The sequence below is a fragment of the Hyperoodon ampullatus genome (assembly GCF_949752795.1).
Source record: "Hyperoodon ampullatus genome assembly, chromosome: 9".
In the NCBI taxonomy this organism is placed as follows: Eukaryota; Metazoa; Chordata; class Mammalia; order Artiodactyla; family Ziphiidae; genus Hyperoodon; species Hyperoodon ampullatus.
Window position 1 is genome coordinate 62927349 of NC_136922.1, and position 15393 is coordinate 62942741.

The window sequence follows — 15393 nt, forward strand, 5'->3', positions numbered from 1 at the left end:
CACAGAGATACTACAAATAAAGAAAATTACAAACTAATATCACTGATGAATATAGATGCAAAATATCCTCAACAAAATACTAGCAAACAGAATCCAACAAGACATTGAAAGGATCATACACCATGATCAAGTGGGATTTATCCCAGGGATGCAAGGATTCTTCAATATATACAACTCAATCAACGTGATACATCATATTAACAAATTGAAGAATAAAAACCACATGATCATCTCAATAGATGCAGAAAAAGCTTTTGACAAAATTCAACACCCATTTATGATAAAAACCCTCCAGAAAGTGGGCATAGAGGGAACCTAACTCAACATAATAAAGGCCATATATGACAAACCCACAGCAAACATCATTCTCAATGGTGAAAAACTGAAAGCATTTCCTCTAAGATCAGGAACAAGACAAGGATGTCCACTCTCACCACTCTTAGTCAACATAGTTTTGGAAATCGTAGCCATGGCAATCAGAGAAGAAAAAGAAATAAAAGGAATACAAATTGGAAAAGAAAATGTAAAACTTTCACTTTGCAGATGACATGATACTATACATAGAAAATCCTAAAGATGCCACCAGAAAACTACTAGAACTAATCAATGAATTTGGTAAGGTTTCAGGATACAAAATTAATGCATGGAAATCTCTTGCATTCCTCTATACTAACAATGAAAATCAGAAAGAGAAATTAAGGAAACAATCCTATTCACCATTGCAACAAAAATAATAAACCACCTAGGAATAAACCTACCTAAGGAGGTAAAAGACCTGTACTCAGAAAACTATAAGACACTGATGAAAGAAATCAAAGATGACACAAACAGATGGAGAGATATACCATGCTCTTGGATTGGAAGAATCAATATTGTGAGAATGACTATACTGCCCAGAGCAATCTACAGATTCAGTGCAATCCCTATCAAATTACCAATGGCATTTTTTACAGAACTAGAATTAAAAATCTTAAAATTTGTATGGAGACACAAAAGAACCCAAATAGCCAAAGCAATCTTGAGGGGAAAAATACGGAGCTGGAGGAATCAGACTTCCTGACTTCAGACTATAGTACAAAGCTACAGTAATCAGGACAATACGGTACCAGCACAAAAACAGAAATATAGATCAATGGAACAGGATAGAAAGCCCAGAGATAAACCCACACACCTATGGTCAACTAATCTATGACAAAGGAGGCAAGGACATACAATGGAGAAAAGACAGTATCTTCAATAAGTGGTGCTGGGAAAACTGGACAGCTACTTGTAAAAGAATGAAATTAGAAAACTCCTTAACCCTATACACAAAAATAAACTCAAAGTGGATTAGAGACCTAAATGTAAGACCGGACATTATAAAACTCTTAGAGGAAAACATAGGCAGAACACTCTTTGACATAAATCACAGCAAGATCTTTTTTGAGCCACCTCCTCGAGTAATGGAAATAAAAACAAAAATAAACAAATGGGACCTAATGAAACTTAAAAGCTTTTGCACAGCAAAGGAAACTATAAACAAGACGAAAAGACAGCCCTCAGAATGGGAGAAAATATTTGCAAACAAATCAATGGACAAAGGATTAATCTCCAAAATATATAAACAGCTCATACAGCTCAATATTTAAAAAAACAAACAATCCAATCAAAAAATGGGCAGAAGACCTAAAGAGACATCTCTCCAAAGAAGACATACAGATGGCCAAGAAGCACATGAAAAGCTGCTCAACATCACTAATAATATATTAGAGAAATGCAAATCAAAAGTGCAATGAGGTATCACCTCACACCAGTTAGAATGGGTATCATCAGAAAATCTACAAACAACAAATGCTGGAGAGGGTGTGGAGAAAAGGGAACCCTCTTGCACTGTTGGTGGGAATGTAAATTGATACAGCCACTATGGAGAACAGTATGGAGGTTCCTTAAAAAACAAAAAATAGAATTACCATATGACCCAGTAATCCCACTACTGGGCATATACGCAGAGAAAACCATAATTCGAAAAGACACATGCACCCTAATGTTCATTGCAGCACCATTTACAATAGCCAGGTCATGGAAGCAACCTAAGTGTCCATCGACAGATGAGTGGATAAAGCAGATGTGGCACAAATATACAATGGACCATTACTCAGCCCTAGAAAGGAATCAAATTGGGTCATTTGTAGAGACGTGGATGGATCTAGAGACTGTCATACAGAGTGAAGTAAGTCAGAAAGAGAAAAACAAATATCGTATATTAATGTATAGATATGGAATCTAGAAAAATGGTACAGATGAACCGGTTTGCAAGGCAGAAATAGACACGGAGATGTAGAGAACAAACGTATGGACACCAAGGGGGGAAAGTGGCAGGGTGGGTGGTGGTGGTGGGATGAATTGGGAGATTGGGATTGACATGTATACACTAATATGTATAAAATAGTTAACTAATAAGAACCTGCTGTATTAAAAATAAATAAATAAAATGAAATTTTAGAAAAAGACATCAGGGCCAGGGTAACCTAGATCATGCAAAAAGATTTTAAAAGGAAATAGACTTTTCGAGAAACGTATCATATTTTAACTTGAAATCCATGGTGAAGAGGGTGGTTGTCTTTTACCTAGGGTAAAGAGTGAAGGGTTATTGATGATAAAGCTTGGCTGTTGCTCTCCTTTGGTTCCTTTGATCTTCACTTTGCATGAGTGGAACTGTCAGGATCTCTCTAGAGAGGACAGGTTCCGGCACAATACTGCACCGGCATTTCTTCTAGTGAAGCAAAAGCCAAATAGATGACATCAGGCTTTGGCAGCTGATTTTAGTTCTTTCCTCACATTGTTGATAAACCTTAGGTCCTCTCTTTCCAGGGAATTTGAATCTGATGGGGAGTCCAAAGATGATTATCACTGAGCCACCTGCAGCAGGGCCTCTGAGAGACATGGAAACTCTACAGCAGTCCCAGTCTCGATATTCAATCCCTCTTTTGACCCCTCGATCTACACTAGATTCTTCTTCGATTAAGATGTCCAAACACTTAGACTCCTAACTGGGTCTTAAAATATTCTAAGCCAGGCTTGGGTCCAGGGCCCACGTGGAGGTGGTGAGGGGTGTTGAGATGTGACAAGATGTGGCGATGGTGGCCCTGTCACTGACAGCTGCATGAAGACCATGTGAAAGGTGGAGGGAGAAAGGAAAGTTGGGTGCTTGCACACATTGGTCAGGCTGGTTTCTGTCCCCAGTAACCTAAGATTTCAGTTGACATGATGCCAAAGCAGGGCTGTGTTCCCTTTGGCCCCTGCACCTGAGCCCCCGATCTTGGCAGGAATGTGAAGAAGCTCTTGCCCCCTCTGCCATGCTCTTGCATCTCACCTGGGCATGTGGCCCCCTGACAAAACAGCTGTCTCTGCTGCCTGGCAGCTCCTCTCTGCAGACGGCTCAAACCTGGTCCTTGTGAGGCTGAAGTGCAGACACTGTCTTTCCACCCTCTGTCTCTGCCCCCAGGCAGTAGGACATAAATGTCCTCTCTCAGCATTTAGTCAACAAAGGAATAAATAAGTGAAAGTCAAATCATGCAAGTCTCCTTGACAGAAGCCAAGTATCTCTGGGTTGCCAAACTTGCCCTGACACGCCTGAGCTGAGAAGCAAAGGCCGATCAAACTCACATCTAAAACCCTGGATCATAAGGAAAATTCCAGCTAACAGGGAACGTTGCCCTGACCCCTCCCCTATGATGCTTCAGCAAAGAGCTGGTCTGGGAAAAACTCTACTCGTTCAAAGACGAGTCAGCAAAAAGGAAGCTGCAAAGGATCTCTCCAAGCAGAGGAAAGGGATAGGAAAAGCAAGTGGCAAATGCAGAATCCTCACCAGAAGCACTGCCTTAGAGCAGACAAGAGCTGTAACCAAACAACTGCCAGGCATTTTAAAAAACTTAATGAAATGGTTGCCTCTAAGAAGACAGAGTACAGGGAAAAGATGGTGAGACATCTGGAGGAGAAACATGAGCCCAGGAAAAAAAAAGTGGAAAAAGAAAAGAAAGTAGAAATTAGCCCAAGGAAGGAAAAACACTGCAGAAAATGTTGTAAGGACATAGAGGGCAGGAATAACAAAAAGTCAGCAAAACGAAATGGAAATAAAGGAGTTTAAAAGAATTAGATAGGCAAAGACACCTGATGTTTATTAACTGATTAAGCACCTATGATGTACCAGGCATTATTCTAGGCACTAGTGTAGCAGAGCAAAACTTGCCCCCCGCCCAAAATATCTCTTTGCCATGCATATTATTTTGAGCTGAAAACAATCAAGGCCCAAAAGACTCAGGAAGAGACTTTGATCTTCTCCTTAACTGTCTGAAAGAATTCAGATAGAGGCCCTGTTCCTGGAATAGAGCTATCACCAGGGATATCTGCAAAGAATATGGGCCAGGTATGGTGCGGGGAACTCAGCAGGGCCTAGAGATCAGAGTCCACTCTGTGTCCCATGGTGTCTGTGGCTCAGCAAACATCTGGTTACCAAACAGTTGCTTTTCCATCTCCATATGAATTGCCTTCCTCCCCTCTGTAGTCCCAAACCACTTCCCCCAACATGTCTTTTGTCTTTAGCTGAAGATAGTACTTAAGGTGAGGGTTTCACTCATTTTGGAGAGCCACTCAGTCTTCCTGGGGCTCACCCATGTATACATGTTATTAAACTTTTGTTTGATTTTCTCCTGTTAATCAGTCTCATGTCAATTTAACTCCTACACCAGCCAGAAGAACCTAAAAGGGTAGAGGAACATTTCTCCCTCCCCAACTCTGGGAATACAGCAGCTCCATAACTGACACTGGCCAGGCCCTTACGGCCCTTGGAACAAAATTAGGTCTTGTCTTCAGCTTTCTACACCATCTACAGTCGAAAATGCAAAGACCACTGTCGAAGGATCAAGGGAATGGAAAGTGCCCACTGAACTGAGAAGGTATCTTGAGACAAAAAAATAAGGCAGGCAGCTCCATATAATCAATGGATCAGTTGATTATAGGGTAACTTACTCACAGGGTTGGATCTGGATCAGGTGGACAACAATCCAGAGCATTTACAGCTGCGCTCCATACCACCAAGGGGCCACGGGGACAATTTTGTAGTTAACCTAAGTTATGGGGATAGGTGCTTGGAAACAGGACATGCATTCCTAAGGCAAGATTTATGAATGGGTAATTAGTCTCATGGGTGCTGGGAATAGGTCAGCAAAGGTTTTCATCATTGTTTGGGGACAAACTGAGCATAGAGGCCACCTGGTCTTAATGATTATTAAACAGTATCTACTAACTACAAAGCCCTTGATGACACAGAAGTGATCTACTGGACAGTACAGTCCTGGGTAGGGTCGGCAGAAGGAAAGGAAACTGTAAGGTCTCAAGATGGGGTCAGTTATGCTAATAGCCATACAACCACCCAACAGAGAATCCATAGTCAAGGTATTCCATGGGCCTCTCCTGCTCCCTCCCATTGACAGGCATCTGGTATGACCCAGCATTTGAATAGCCTCCTCAAAAATGAACTTTCCCTGGGCTTCCCTGGTGGTGCAGTGGTTGAGAGTCTGCCTGCTAAAGCAGGGGACGCGGGTTCTTGCCCTGGTCCAGGAGGATCCCACATGCCACAGAGCGGCTGGGCCTGTGAGCCATGGCGGCTGAGCCTGCACGTCCGGAGCCTGTGCTCCACAACGGGAGAGGCCACAACAGTGAGAGGCCTGCATACCGCCAAAAAAAAGAACTTTCCCAAGATTTCTAACTTTACCTTGTCATCTCCTCCAAACCTTGGTCACTGTTATGGGCTGAATTGTGTCCCCCCCACCACAGTTTATAGGATGAAGCTCTAATCTCCCCAATGTGACTGTCTTTGGAGATATGGCCTTTAGGGAGCTAATTAAGGTTAAATGAGGTCATAAGGGTGGGGCCCTGATCCAATACGACTGGTGTCCTTATAAGAAGAGGAAGAGACACAGGAATGGGTGCACACACAGAAGAGGCCAGGTGAGGACACTTTGAGAAGGAAGCCAGCTACAGGCCGGGAAGAGGCTCCTAGCTGAAACTGAATTTGTGGCACCTTGATCGTGGACCCCTAGCCTGCAGAACTGTGAGAAAGTAAATGTCTGTGATTGAAGCCACCCAGCCTGTGGTATTTTATTACTACAGCTCAAGCAATCTATGTAATACAGATGCCCAGAGAGGGACCATCTCCTCTTTTTGCTTCCTGGGTAATGATCAGAACAAAAGTGGTGGTGAGCCATATAAGCTTATTTTAAAATTTTGAGATTCTACCCTGACCATTCCTAGGCATGATGCTTCCTTTTTTGCCCTAGATGCAACACCAGGCCAGGCTGGTGTGTACCCTCCTGGTGGCAGATCAACCAAAAAGGGACTGAGGGGATCCAAACTGAATTCTGGTTCAGCCATGTAGATTCTCTATTTGGCTTGAGGTGGTCCTAGAGCATAAAGATAATAGCTACTTGGTCTACTTGGTTGAGAGCCCTGCTTGGGGCTCCTCCTGGAGCAGCCCATGTAAGCACTCTTATGGGTCTCCGTGAATTTGGTAAAAATGCCCTTGTCCCTCTCGTATGTGACCCTTCTGGATGGAAGGTCTGGGCAGGTTGTGGGGATGATTGAAGGAAAGATGAAGGTATAGGCACTGGAACAGGGTATGCCAATTTTGCAGTGGTAGAGCAAGAACAATAACCCTGGCATCCATGGAGGGCACGCCTTGGACCCTGGAGCTGTTGAGTTGCAGGGTCAGGGGTGCAATTAATGGCTCCTTGTCACAAGACCTGGCACAGTCACACTGTCTGCCTAGACCAGGCAGCAGCTATTACTACAACCTGCCCTTCTGTGGGGTTTGTCATCCTGGTCTGAATACAATGAAAATAGGAAAATTCATGTGGGCACGGCCGCTTCTAAAGTAGCCTTCTGTCCCTGATGCTGCCAGGCGCAGCCCCAGTCACGCCTCCCAGAGCCCCCCTCATACTGCTCAAACACCCGGACTGGTACAACCTCATCTCTATCTGATGGACACAAAATTCGCAGGCTCCTTCTGATGCCCAACTTGTTATGCCATATGTGGCAATCAAGGCTGCAACAACTTGGTGACCTGTTTATGTTCCTATCCAAACCACCACAGTGGTGACCCAAATCAAACTGAACAACTAATCCCAAACTGGAGTGACCTATGCCCCCTTGGATTATTTCTTTGTATGTGAGGGAGAATGGGTCACAGAATGTCTTTCCAATGGGGTCTGAGTCTCAGCCCTGGAAAAGGCCTTCTCCAAGGTGCTTTCTTCCTTGGGTACTCCTTCAGTCCTAGACCCACTCTTCCTGTACATTTTTTTTTCTGTTGCGGTAAAATGAACATAAATTGTACACTTAAAATGGTTAAAATGGTAAACTTTGTGTCATTATGATGACATTCATGACATTGGATTAACCATCACCATTACCTATTTCCAGACTTTTCCATCACCCCAAACTGAAACTCTGTACCCATTAAGCAATAACTCCCCATTCCCTCTCCATCAGCCCCTGGTAACCTCTACTCTTCTTTCTGTTTCCATGAATTCACCTCATATAAGTGGAACGATATGATATTTGTCCTTTTGTGCCTGGCTTATTTCACTTAGCAAAACGTTTTCAGGGTTCATCCATGTTGGTGCATGTGTCAGAATTTCCTCCCTTTCTTTGGCAGAATAATATTCTGTTGTATGTATATACCACATTTCGTTTATCCATTTATCTCTTTCTGTGCTCTTCAGAGTTCTTTACCCTTTAGTGGTTAACCCTCTGTTATCAGTTAATAATTATTCATATTAAATTTTCCTTGTTCACATAGTGTAGTTCCTGTCTCCTGACTTGGGACCCTGACCGACACACCTGCCTTTGGGAACTGCCTTTCTCTTCTCACTCAGTGTGACTTTGATGGGGCCAACCATGGAACCTTGTTTCCCTCATCATGAATCATACTGCCCCATCAATCTAGTAATGGTGATGAGTTTCAGGGCAGGAACACCACCCAATCAATGCCAATCAGAATCCTTCCCCAGGATGGATGGGTGAATATGGGAATCACTACGGGATTGCTTCTCTGGAGTTCTTGCAGCCACATTCCCAGACACGTACAGGAGGCTTATCTTGTGGTAGGATAATCTGAGACCAATATACAAAGAGAACTAGAGATGGAACTGAGAAATGAAGAGGTGTCTGATATGCCTAGAGGCAGTATAGCTGGAGAAGAAGGTCAGAATTTAAGGAAGTGGGGGAGTCAATAAGAATAGTGAGAAAGGGCAGCCAGACAGCAGAGGAAACATCAGGAGCTGGTGGTATCCTGCTATTGTGATCAAGACAGGATCTTTCCTTTTTCTTCTTTTTTTTTTAACATCTTTATTGGAGTAGGTGTTGTGTTAGTTTCTGCTGTATAACAAAGTGAATCAGCTATATGTATACATATATCCCCATATCCCCTCCCTCTTGCATCTCCTTCCCACCCTCCATATCCCACGCCTCTAGGTGGTCACAAAGCACCGAGCTGATCTCCCTGTGCTATGCAGCTGCTTCCCACTAGCTATCTATTTTACATTTGGTAGTGTATATATGTCCATGCCACTCTCTCACTCCGTCCCAGCTTACCCTTCCCCCTCCCTGTGTCCTCAAGTCCATTCTCTACGTCTGTGTCTTTATTCCAAGACAGGATCTTTTAAGAGAAAGGAGGGGGTGGGAGTTCCCTGGTGGTCCAGTGGCTAGGAGTTGGGCTTTCACTGCCATGGGCCTGGGGTTCAATCCCTGGTTGGGGAACTGAAATCCCGCAAGCCACGCAGCATAGCCAAAAAAAAAGAAAAAAAGAGAGAGAAGGAAGGGGGTTAAAAAATGGGCTGGAGAACGGCCCCTGGACTGGGCGCTAGCTGATGGTGGACCCCAGTGAGAGCAGTGTGGGCAGAGCACCCTGGTTTAGCACCGTGGGCCTCTCCCTGTCTCTGGGACCCTCGAGGGCCCTGGTCTCAGGCCATGCTTGCTGCTCCTTAAAGGTGCTCTCAAGCTTCCCCAGCTCATCCTTTTGACCAAGTCTGACTGATTCTTCCAAACTCAGCTCGAGCTCAGCTCTTCAGAGAGACCCAGCAGGCCAGCTTCTTGATCCCAAAGAGGAGGAGCGATTCCCGCGGCACTCGGTGTGTTCTTTCTTCGGTCAATCACTTATCACGCTGTTGCCTTCGCAGGCTTGTCTCCTGCTCCAGCCTGTGGACTCCTTTAAACCAGGGACTTTGGTTTATACATCTCTGTGTTCCAAGCACTCAGCACAGGGCCTGGCCTTGAAAGGAGCTCAGTGCACACAAATGGATCAATGTCTGCAGGGGCGCACTTGTGATTCTTCTGTGAGAGGAGAATGCGATCTGGTTGCCATGGTGCTGAGAGAGAGATTTCTCCACCTGCTGTTTTCAAAAGGAACAAGTCACAGTGAGCTGACTGCATTTGGGCATCTGGCCAGCAGGATCTGCAGAATCCAGCAGGATGGATGCCGTGCTAACCCTGAGATGGCCGAAACACTTTTCCAGCTCTGCAGACCTTTCTGCCCTTTTCTCCCAGGCAGGTAAGCTGTCAAGTACCAACAAAGAATTGCCTTCTTTCTGTCCTTGGCAGATTTAAAGGGCTCCTCTTTGGCCAATATTCCCTTAGCTCTCATGGCAGTTTTTTCTCTCCCCTTGCACTGTTCTTTCTACCTCCTTGCCCACTGCTACCCTAAGACAGGGGCTTCCAAACTATAGCCTGTGGGCCAAATCCTCAGAGGACCTCAGTCTTTTCCTAAAGGCTGTCTTCACCTGATTGGATGAGGCCCACCCACGTGGTGGAGATTTACTTTACTCGAAGTCGACTGATTTAAATGTTAATCTCATCTAAAAAATTCCTTCATAGCCATATCCAGATGTGTCTGACCAAATATCTGGACACTGTGGCCTAGCCAAGGTGACATAAAATTAAACATCACACTGTATGACCCAGTGCTGGTCAACGGGATATCAGCAGAAATTGTTGAGCAGGGAGGGCTCCTGAAGAGGGAGGCAGCTATGCTTGCCCACGTCCTGTTATTTCTTCCTCATCCTCCCTGCCCAAGAGGTGAGCCTGGTGATTGGCACTTCACGAGCCATCTTGAACTCACCCTGGAAAAGTCAAGAGAAGCTCAAAGAACTCAGTCCCAATATCCTCAAGCCTTGCATCTGCCCTGGACTTGTCACCTTTGGGCTTCTTCTTAGATGAGAGAAAAATAGAGCACTGTGTTATCATGCCTGTTTTTCATGTCTCTGTTACTTGCGGCCAGAAGCAATTCCTGACTAATACTCTCTGCTTCTTGGCCATTCAGACCTCTCTCAGGTCTGAGCATTCTTGAGCCTGGCCCCCAGGCTCCCACTGAGACTCCCGGATGCCCTTCCAGTAGGTGTCCTGTCATTTGGGCTAGCCTGAATGGGATCTTGTTTGTATCCAAGAACTCTCCCCGGTATAAAGCATAAGCCAGGTGGGAAGGACTAAGGGGATTAGGGGCATGATGGGGGTGAGGGGGCAGTGGAGATGAAAGAAAATGTTCCAGGTAGAGATATGAGTATGTGCAGAGGCCAAAGGTGAAAGACCATGCCTCCTGCAGGATAGTAAGGCTGGATCATAGAGTGCAAGGGAGGACTGGCTAGAGTGAGGCTGAGAGATAGGCTATGGTGAGAATGGATTTTCACCCCAAGGGTAAGGGGAGTCGTGGGCAGGTTTTATGTGTGTATGTATAGGTCACATGACCATATTTCCAAACTGGGAAGCTCACTGTAATTGTAGCAAGGAGAAAGGATTACAAGGGGCCAGTCTGAAGACAGCAACCTGTTGCAGGGATGCAGGTAGGGAATGATGGAGGCAGTGGGGAAAGAAGAAACTAATTTTAGAGAGGTTTGGAGATAAAAGAGTCAAGAACTATATTTGGAGGGTAAAGGAGAAAAAGATGTCAAGTTCAGAATCAAGAATTCTGTCCTGATGAATGGATAAAGAAGATGTGGTATATATACACGATGCAGTATTACTCAGCCATAAAAAAGAATGAAATATTGCCATTTGCAATAACATAAGTGGACTTATAGAATATCACACTAAGTTAAGTAAGACAAAGAAGGACAAGATTATATGATATCACTTATACATGGAATCTAAAAAATAATATGACTGAATTTATTGACAAAACAGACACAGACTCACAGAAAACAAACTTATGGTTACCAAAGGGGAAAGGTGGGGGGAGGGATAAATTAGGAGTTTGGGATTAACATACACACACGACTGTATATAAAATAGACAAATAACAAGGATTTACTGTATAGCACAGGGAACTCTACTCAGTATCTTATAAACTTACAATGGAAAAGAATTTGGAAAAATATATATATATATACACAACTGAATCACTTTGCTGTACACCTGAAACTAACATAATACTGTAAATCAACTATACGCCAATAAAAAAAAGAATTCTATCTTGAGCACCCAGATGGATACCATTTTTTCCCTCCAGCAGGCAGTTTATCATCCTCACACCACACCCCTGTACCTGTGGAAGTGTTCTCGGACCAAAGAACACACCATCTCTCATCTCTCCCCTGGAGTCACAATGGTCACAGCCTTTCAGATGGTCTCAGGCTGCATCATCAAAGGTATTGAGTTCAGAACAAGGCAGGTGATGCTCCTGCCCTCTTGACTCTGGTTAGAACATATACCAGGTGTATTGTGTCTAGTCTTGGTCCCTAACCACAAAGAGAAGTTTAACAACTGGAGCTTGTCCAGGTAAGGCGACGGTCAGGAAACCACAGCAATGAGCACGCTCTGAGGGACTGGGGACCAGACAACTTTTAAGGGGATGAGCCTCCTGTGTGTAAATGTCTAAAGGCGGAGGGAGCAGAGGGTTCTGGGTGGCCCTAGGACATAGCAAGGACTGCTGGGCCGAAGCTGTAGGGATGCAGATTTTTGCAACATAAAAACCTTCTCTGGGTCAGAGTTGCCCCGTGTGGACAGGAAGCCTGGGGACGGAATGAACAGCCCATCCTGAGAGGGGTCTGGAGGGCAGCCGAGGGGTTCCCCCTCCCAGATGCCAGGGACATGTGGAACAGGGACCACAGCTCAAATGCCCACAGGTGCCAGGTGAGGCACTCGGTGGAGCGGTCCAGCTAAAGGTACAAAAATTCAAAATGAAAACCAATGGCAGCAACAGCAAACACTGTGCATATGGAACAAAGTCTGCTGCAGAGGTGGGACTGAGTGGATGCACAGCCTCTGCCCAGGAATGTGGGGTGGCGTGTATTATTTCCTGGGGCTGCCATAACCAAGTACCCCCAAACTGGGTGGCTTCAGAGAAACTTATCATCTCTCAGTTCTGGAGGCTAGAAGTCCAAAATCAAAGTGATGGTGGGGTCGTGCTCCCTCTGAAGCTTCTGAGGAAGGATCCTTCCAGCTTCTAGCAGCCCCAGGTGTTTCTTGGCTTCTGGCAGCATGACTCCAATCTCTGCCTCCGTCTCCACGTGGCCATCTTCCCCCTGTGCTTCCCTCTTCTTACAGACACCAGTCACATTGGAGTAGACGTCCACCCTCCTCCAGTAGGAACGCATCTTAACTTAATGAGTTACACCTGCCCTGATCCTATTTCCAAATGAGGTCATATTCTGAGGTGACCTTGTCTTTTTGAGGGACACAATTCAAACCATAACTGGGAGTCTGAGGTCCCGTCCAGCTGGAGACATGTCAACCTAGAGGTAGCCGCTAGCTTTGGTGAATTTGTGTGGTTTTACTGTCTTGTCTTCCCAGCTTGCGTAAGCTTTCTCCTCCCCACCTAACTGGCAAGGCCAGAGCCCCACTGATATTTAGGGACTGACCCACCCTCTCTCCGCCGGACAGGTGTAGAGGGTCGGGATGCCTTAAGGAAGGGCTGAGAAGGGGCTCCAGGGTTTCCCTGAAGTCACTCTCTGGGGCCTGGATCTCTGGTGCTCAGAACTCTGGCTCAGAGGCTACTTCCTGCACAAAGGCCCCAGAAGGCTGGGCCTGCATAGGGCTGTCACAGCGCTCACTCTGCTTAGCTGCTGGTTTGTGGGGAGATGCTCCCCTCTGCTGGGCAGAGGGAAATCTGCTGTCCTTCCATTTCTTAGGGGTTTGTCTCCCTAAGTCACAAGTTCACAAACCCATAGTAAACACAGTCAGGGGCCAGAGGTCAGCAGGGCCAGTTCCCCCATTTTTCAGTGGGGGAGATTGAGGCTGGAGAGGGGAAAGGCCTTGTCTAAGGCCACACAGAGACCAGACATGTGCCGCTTCCCTCCCACACCAAGGTCTGGGAAGCATCTCTTAGGATCCTGGAGGCGCGGGCTGGAAGGAAGCCAGGGTGGGGCTCCTGGGAAGTCTGCATACAGCTGAGCTCGGAGGAAAAATGGCCAGATAAGGAGAAGGCAAAGAAGGTGGGCACCTTACTTCAAGTACAGGCATCAGAAAGCTGGACAGATACTGACCCGGCGAAGAGAACCAGGATCGCCAGTCAGTCCACTCACTCTGGATGATTCTCCATCAGCCTGTGTGAGTGATCCCAGCATAGCCTAACTCCATACTCCTAAGAAGTCATGTACATACAGAACTTTTGTAAATCAGATGCTCTTTTTACCCTCTCCCTCCTTCTCCTGTGTCCCAGATACCCTGACCATCTTTCTCATACGTGACCCAGTGGTAGCACAGTAGTTAGGGCAAGTTTACTGCTCTAACAGATAGGCCAGGAGGTATCATAGCTCAAACGCAATGGAAACTTACTTTTTGCTTGTGTCAACAGTTCACGGAGTTTATCAGAAAGGGTTGGGACGAGGGGGCTCTGTCCCCCATAGTCACTCAGGGACCAGGCTCTGCCGTCTTTAACATATGGACATCGAGAGACAATCAGCAGAAAAGGGAAGAGCGTAGAGGATGGCACACAGGAGTTCTCCTAAGCCAGGCTGGGAAGTGGTGTACAGTAAATTTTAGTCATGTTCCATAAGCTAGAACGCAAAGGATCCAGAAAGGACAAGAAAAACCCGGGTTACATGGTGATCTGTTGGGAGGTGTGGCAAGAATACACAAGATGGGGCTTCCCTGGTGGCGCAGTGGTTGGGAGTCCGCCTGCCGATGCAGGGGACACGGGTTCGTGCCCCGGTCCGGGAAGATCCCACATGCTGCAGAGTGGCTGGGCCCGTGAGCCATGGCCGCTGGGCCTGCACGTCTGGAGCCTGTGCTCCGCAACAGGAGAGGCCATGACAGTGAGAGGCCCACGTACTGCAAAAAAAAAAAAAAAAAAAAGAATACACCTCACAGACCTCCTACCACAGCTGCTGTTCTTTGGAATCCATGACAGAGCTTGTGCCAAAGTACGCCTCCTACAGGCTGCTCCTTGCCAGTAACTGAGTGTAGTTGATGCACTAAGGCAGCTGGTTTCTTGAAGTACAGCAGAATCCTGTATTGTCAACTTTCGTCCCAGAACTCCCAGTGGCTTTGCTGAACCTTCCTTAGACTATGTGGCAGGTTAGGATGCTTCACCCAACTGTCATTCCCTCTTTCCTTCCCTCGGGGTCAGACTTGCATCATGATCTGGTGGTTCTCCCAGTCTCCCTGGCTTCCTCCTGCTTTCCTTTCACATGGGTGTTTCTCTTAATAAAATCCTTGCTCACTCAATCCCATCTTGGTGTCTGCATCTTGGAGGACTCAGTCTAGCACAGGAGACTACTCCCTGGTATTCTGACTACCCCAACTCTTGTTGGGGTCATTTAACCCAGGTGGTGAAGATGGACCAGACTTGTTTGAATAAAAGATGCTCTGGGTAATCCCAGAACCTGCTAATTTCATATAGAGGTACCAGGGGTTAGGATTTCAACATACTTTTATGGGGGGAGGTGCAACTCAACTCATAACAGTCTCCACCTTTGGTTGGGCCTCCAGTACTGGCCTGACTCCTGTCCACATTTCCCCAACAGGGTTACTCTACTGTTCTTCACAAGGGCTTTTCCAAACCTTCTCCACCCTCTTCAACATTTCAGCCCTGCAACTTTCCCTTTCATATTCAACAAATGAATTTACCGACCCCTTCACAGAAAAACAAGACACCGACAGAAGGGGGGTCCCTTAACCTCACGCCGTGTCTGCCTCTCACTTTCTCCATCTGAAGGCTTTTCCTGTCCTCCTCACCATGTTCTTCCTCAAGTCTAATCTATGTTCTCTTTTTTGGATCCCTTTCCTCTGATGCGGGAACCCTGCACGTCTCCCAATTTTCTCCACATCAGGAAATGACACCACAATCTACCCCACTGGCTCATGCTAAAATATCTACAAGCCCATCTTTATTATTTGCTTTTCCTGACTCTCCTTCATCCTCCAACA